Here is a 6,256-nt window from a genome sequence, read left to right as displayed (position 1 = left end):
AAAAAAAAAAAAAAAAAGGCAACCGCCGCCAACTGCCAACCGCAGGACCGTTAGCTCGGCTTTTCACTTTCTCTTGCTCTGCTATGTCAGCACGTCCATGGGGCATGGGAGATCTTTAAATCCCATAACCCTTACATTCGGCCCCAAGATCTTTCATGTCCCTTACTTGGCAAAAATACAGTAGGAATAACTGGTGTCAATAAAATTTCACAACAATATAACAAGAATAACACACAATAAACACAAAAAACCATATTTTAGGGTGGGGCTTGAGCACAAGCTCCCCATCATTCCCCCCACCCCTAACAAATGGGGCCCCAAAATGTTGTGGCAAGGGGTGAAGATCTCTTCTTCTATGGCTACTTGCTGCTGAAATGGGATGTAGAGCTGTCCCTGTCCTTAGGGGTCCCATTTGAGAGGTCAGATCTTAATATGCTTGATGCCAGGTCCAAGGGTGACACATCACAGTTGCAGACAGGGGGTGACATCCAGCTTAAGCTATCAGGCATCTACAGATGGAGGGTACCAAGCTTGTGGAAACAAATCTAACAAACAAGGTGAACAAACAAAAAATCAAGAACAATAACCAGACTATTGTAGCCTCACTCACGGTAGAATAAATGATTTAAGGGTACAATTTTGTAATCATCTTCTCCAGAATAAACAATAGTTACAGTGTTATCCTTCCCATATGCTATAATCTCTGCAGCCTTTGGAACTTTCCACTACTTTCGCATCTTTTCCCTGTATCATGATATCATCAATGTAGTGGGTAAGCTGTACACCAGGTAGCTTTAATTCATCCAACTGTTCAGCCACAATCCTGTGACAAATAGTGGGGCTATGTATGTACCCTTGTGGCAAGCGAGTAAAAGTATATTGTCTACCCTGCCAAGTGAAAGCGAAGTGGTCCCATTGTTTAGAGTCTATTGGGATGGTGAAGAAGGCATTTGCCAAGTCAATAACTGCATACCAAGTCCCATCATATTTCTGGATCCTTTCTATTAAGGTGATGGTATCTGGAACAGCAGCATACAAAGAAGGAGTCACCTTATTCAACTGTCTATAATCCACAGTCATTCTCCACGTCCCATCTGATTTTCTTACTGGCCAGACAGGATTATTCCATCTTGTGGTTGTAGGGACTAACACTCCTGCTTCAACATATTCCTTTATAGTAGTGGCAATTTCATCTTGCCCACCTGGCACACGATACTGTTTTAAAGTAATTACTTCAGAAGGTTCAGGTAAAGTGATTGGGTCCATTTTTAGTTTTCCTACTAAAACTGTATTAATTCCTATCTTCCTCACAGCAAATTGGTATCTTCCTTCAGGTAAATTCAGAGTCATGCCTCTCAATACATCTATTCCAATGATGTATTCAGGAATGGGTACAACAACCACAGTATATTCCTTCTTAGGTAACTGCCCAATTTTCATTGTTATTTTAACCTGTCTGGCTGATATTTCAGTGTCTCCTAGACCTGTGATGGTAATAGGAGTTCCATGTTTAAACTTATCAGGGTTTCCATAGATAAGTGTGGCCTCAGCCCCAGTATCAATCAGTGCCCTAGTCACAGTAGTTGATCCATTCTTCCAATATATTGTTAAACCAATATGGGGTCTGCAATCTCTTCTGCATATTTCATTTATCTGGTCTGGGGCTTGGCCTATCTCCTATTCCCCCTGAAGGTGGGGCAAACTTGGATACAAAGATTCAGATTCAGAAATACCTGCGGGGGTGGTTCCTGCTTCCCTGTTCATTCTAATGCTAAGTACCTTTTCTTGGTACAGCTTATGCAGCTCTTCAGTTGGAATACCATCTATTCTTCTAAAGTCCACCCCAGCTCTTAATAGAGCAGTGAACAGTTCCCTTCTTGTGGGTCTATTTTGTCTCTGAGTCCTCTGGCTGTTTACTCTTCTCTCTCGAGGCAATTTGTCTTTTTCCCATTCCCCTAAATCGCTTAATTGTGAAATCTTATCCAGCACCTCTGAAAGAGGGTGCCCTATTTCTCCAATTAAAAGAGTCAGAATTAGGTGCTTATATGCAGGAGGAGCCATCTTCACTATGATATTTCTATGAGGAACTCCTAGGGGGGTATCATAATATGCATTTGCATCTCCAATCAGGATAGCAGTTTTCATTACCTCCTCCTTTAACTTTCTCATACAGTCTCTAAGTGAGTACCAGGGTCTGTCTCCCCTAGGCCACATAGATTCAGTTGGATATTGCTTTTTGCAACCTTCTGCAGCTAAAGCTAGAAGATTCGTTTTGTTATTTCCTCCTTGCATATGGTGATCCCTAAAAGCCTGGTGTACAAAAGGATTCTGACTGATACTTATGAATTTTAAACAGTCCTCATTGTCCAGTGTTACTCCTCCTGCACCTTCATCAGTGATTCTTACTATCCAAGACACTAAAGACTCCCCCATTCTTTGGGTAAATCTACTCAATATATCAGTGATCTCCTGTTGAGTGAAATCCTCAATTATCTCCCTGGACTCTGTTTTGCCTCGGTGGTTCTCCTGCCTTCTTCTTCGTATGGGGAGAGCTTCTACATTAGGAGACTCCTCATCTAACCTTGTTCCATTCTCCTCACACACATTCTCCTGGAAGCTGTCAGGGCAACTCTGCCCAGCCTGTACAAAAGCTGCATGCACATTCCTTCTGCTAGTTTTTTGCTTCCTTTTAGCTACATGAACAGTAGCTTGCTCCTGGACCACATGAGTCCCTCCAGTTTGCTCTTCTGAGTACTGTGACACAGAAGAATCCTCAGGCAAACCAGTTGACTCCCTAGCCATCCTAGCTCTTTCCTTCAGCAGCTTATCCCTACTTTTACACATAAGGCGATAACTTGTTAGCAACACCCAGCCTCTCCTGCACACTCCTGCCAGTTCTTTGCCTGGTTCTATGGGTATTGCTTTCAAACATCTTTCCAAATCTCCAGGTTCTCCCTCTTTTAGCCTTGGTTCCCAGTTTTCACAGGGCCCTGTGCTTTTAGCCCATTCTCTGGCTAGAGAGGAATAAGGCAAATCCTCCCATCCTGGAATAGCCATTTCTCCCTCTAAAGCCCCACTGCTTCCAAATAGAGGCCTGACATTTTGTGATCCCATCCTGGTCGCCAAATGTATCAGCAATGCCATATTCACAATGCCTATAGAGATTACAAATATGCTGATATAATTATCCATTAGAAAATACGTCATGTTTGCCATATGAGGAAATAAACTAGAAAATTTATTAAGATACCAAAAGACTGAGTCCCAAAACCAGAAAGTGAAAGCCATCAGAGTAGTTATGACATTGGCACAGGTAGATAAAGTAGAAAGCACCCACATTTTCAAGCCTTTAAAACAGAACAGGCTACCTCAGGCAAAGGTCCTCCTCTCCCCACTCACAGCAACCACCCAGCGTCCTGGAAGAGCGCTCCCAGCAGCTCCGGCCCCTGGCAGTCCTCAGCAGGAGTCCTTAGCAGAAAGTCCTGCTCCCAGCAGCTCCGGCCCCTGGCAGTCCTCAGCAGGAGTCCTATCTCAAAAAAAAAATAAATTGCTCTGCTATGTCAGCACGTCCATGGGGCATGGGAGATCTTTAAATCCCATAACCCTTACACTTCCCTCCATTATTTCCAACTTATCTAGTATATAACTCATCTGTACACAGTTGTTTGCATGTTGTCTCCCTGAGAAATTAATTGTCCCATACCTTTCTTTTTTTTCCTCTTTGCTTAGTACAATGGCTAAAGCACTGTAGGTATTTAATAATGGTTTGTTGGCTTCACTGGTCAGCTTCTGTAGTAACCTTAAGGTTGAGAATGTTTCTCTTTTTTCCTGAATGATGGTTGAAGCTAGCATAAAAGCAGATACATCCCATTGGACAGATATTTTGTAGAAATTATTTCCCTTTTATTATTAACTCATAGTGCCATGGTCCAGTAGAAAGGACACTGGCTTTAGAGTCAGTTGGCATGGATCAGAATTCTAGATCTGACACTTCCTACTTGAGCTTTATAACCCTGGTCAAGTCATTTCACTTTTATTTGCCTTTGTTTCCACCTCTGTAAAATGAGAAGACTGAGTTAGAGGTATTCTAAGTCACTCTCATCTATATAATTATGATCATGTGGTTATCTTGATTCACAATAAACCCTCTTTTATTATTAAAATAAACAGAACCCAACATCAAGCAGTCTTAACTAAGGTTTCCCTGACTTGTAAGCCAATTAGTGGAATGAAAAAAGATGATTTAAGAAAATATAGCTATGATCTTTTGCTCTGGACATTTGAATAGCTCATCTCTTATTTTTTTAATTATATGTTCCTTTTATGACTTAATTTAATAAAATATAAGTTCTTTGAGGGTGGAAACTTTCATTTTTGTCTCTGTGATTCTATTGCCTACCCCATAAGCAGGTGTTTAAGAATTGCTTTATTAAGTTTATTATTGAAACATTATTTATAAGTTTATTAAATAATCGATTGGCATTATTTACTTTGTTTTGTAATTACTTGCAAAGTGAATTGATTTCCAGACCTGGAGTGAGGAAAACTCATCTTCCTGAGTTCAAATCTGACCTCAGATGTTTACTAGCCATGCAACCTCAGTTTCCTCATCTAAAAAATGAGCTAGAGAAGTAAATGGCAAACTATTCCAATATGTTTGCTAAGAAAACCCCAAAAGAGTCAGCAAAGGTCAGAAATGCTTGAAAAAGAACTGAACGATGTGAGCTTCTCTTCCTTCATTGGTAGTGAGTGGGTTCCCTTCCCTAGAGTTCAAAGGAACATATAAGTACTTAAAGGACAAGAGAAGTGTTTTAAGTACAATCACCTAATTTTGTTCAAAGGGAAACTGAGGCCAAGATATATTTAACAACTCTTTGGAGCTCACTCATATATATGTGGCAGAACTGAAATTTGAGTATTGCTTTTCTTATTCTTTGTCCCAAATATATAGTATTATACCTCCAAAGCTATTATTCATTCAGCACATTGTTGATTTGTTCATTTTCTGTATTACCCAGTTGATGTTAGTGATTTTGATTCTTTAGCATATTCTTTAGAAAAAAATCCACTATTTTCAGCCATAAAATCATAGAATATTGATATTGAAAAGATGGATCTTTGTTCCAGGGAGAAGTTTGAAGCCCTTAAAAGAAGTTTACAATTAGCCCAAGACTCTTCTACTTGCTTTCTTCCTCCTACTCAATTCTGGATCCATTTCATTGTCCATTATAATCAGATTTGTATGTGAAAATGGATGTTCTTAATTGCTGAAGGGTGTTAGCTGGAGTGTGAATATCAGAACTCATTCTGAAGCAGAAGTAATAAATCAGAATTGGGCCATTCCCAAATGTGGTCCTGATTCATGAATGAAAGATTTACTTTTACAAACTTGCCATAACTCAACTCAAACATGTGCATGGTTTGAAAGAAAATGCAAGGTCCCCATGCTTGATATTTGAGGTAAAGTCCTTGAGGTAACATTAATCCATACCATTGTCTTCTAGGAAGATGGGGACATAATTTAACGGACTGTCTTTGAAGAACTTGACAACGTAGGAGGTGATGGAGGGACTGGACAATAAGGTGAGTAGACACCTTTCTTTTTACTGAAGCTAATATATTCTGTGTAAATATCTCCCCTTTTAGTCTTAAAGCACATGACACCATTATGCAATACTGAATTCGTTATACATTTTAGAGTCTATCTTTGCTGAATGGTACAACTTCCATAAGTGGATGCATAATATAATTATTATAAAGAAGAAATACAAAAGTGATAACTTGAGAGAGTATAAGCCTGGCTCCGGAGTAGAGACCCTCTTGTTTCTCCTTTAATACATTTAAAACAAGCTGGTTTATGATGCTGTTTAGATTTATTATTCTTCATTGATTGTCTCATTCTGTTGGAGGACGTTCTAGTCATAAAGGAGGAGATCTGGGGCATCCATCATAAAGTGTCAAAAATCTGTCAGGTCGATGGCTCTTTTTGAACTTTGCTGTTTCAGAAAGCCATGGCTGAATGTTATAGGCAGGAGTTTGACATTTTCTAGATTAAAATCAATTTTCTTTTATGTGTTTCTGAACTTAAGTGTCTGTTATGATTTCATGAGCAATGGCTTAGGGTGGAGGTGGGGGTAACAAAACAGGATTTTAGATAAAATTGGTAAAGCAGACCTTCCACAAAGCAGTGAAAAAGAAACTGTGATGCTTCTATCTATCTATCTATCTATCTATCTATCTATCTATCTATCTATCT

General features: G+C 39.6%; 1 protein-coding gene across 1 annotated transcript in view; it reads left to right on the top strand.

Annotated features, from left to right (window-relative positions):
- Positions 1 to 6,256, top strand: part of LOC138172037 (protocadherin-15-like) — a 2,287,527-nt gene that overhangs the window by 703,483 nt on the left and 1,577,788 nt on the right. Inside the window, exon 3 of the mRNA XM_069101643.1 lies at positions 5,505 to 5,583. The gene's annotated coding sequence lies outside the window, so the exon portion shown is untranslated. The remainder of the gene's footprint in view (positions 1 to 5,504; positions 5,584 to 6,256) is intronic.

The sequence above is a fragment of the Petaurus breviceps genome, unplaced genomic scaffold (genome assembly GCF_028583685.1).
Source record: "Petaurus breviceps papuanus isolate PSGF00001 unplaced genomic scaffold, PetGlider_PUasm1.0 490, whole genome shotgun sequence".
Taxonomy (NCBI): domain Eukaryota; kingdom Metazoa; phylum Chordata; class Mammalia; order Diprotodontia; family Petauridae; genus Petaurus; species Petaurus breviceps.
Note: the sequence above shows the minus strand (reverse complement) of the source record. Positions and strands in the feature narration are given on the sequence as shown.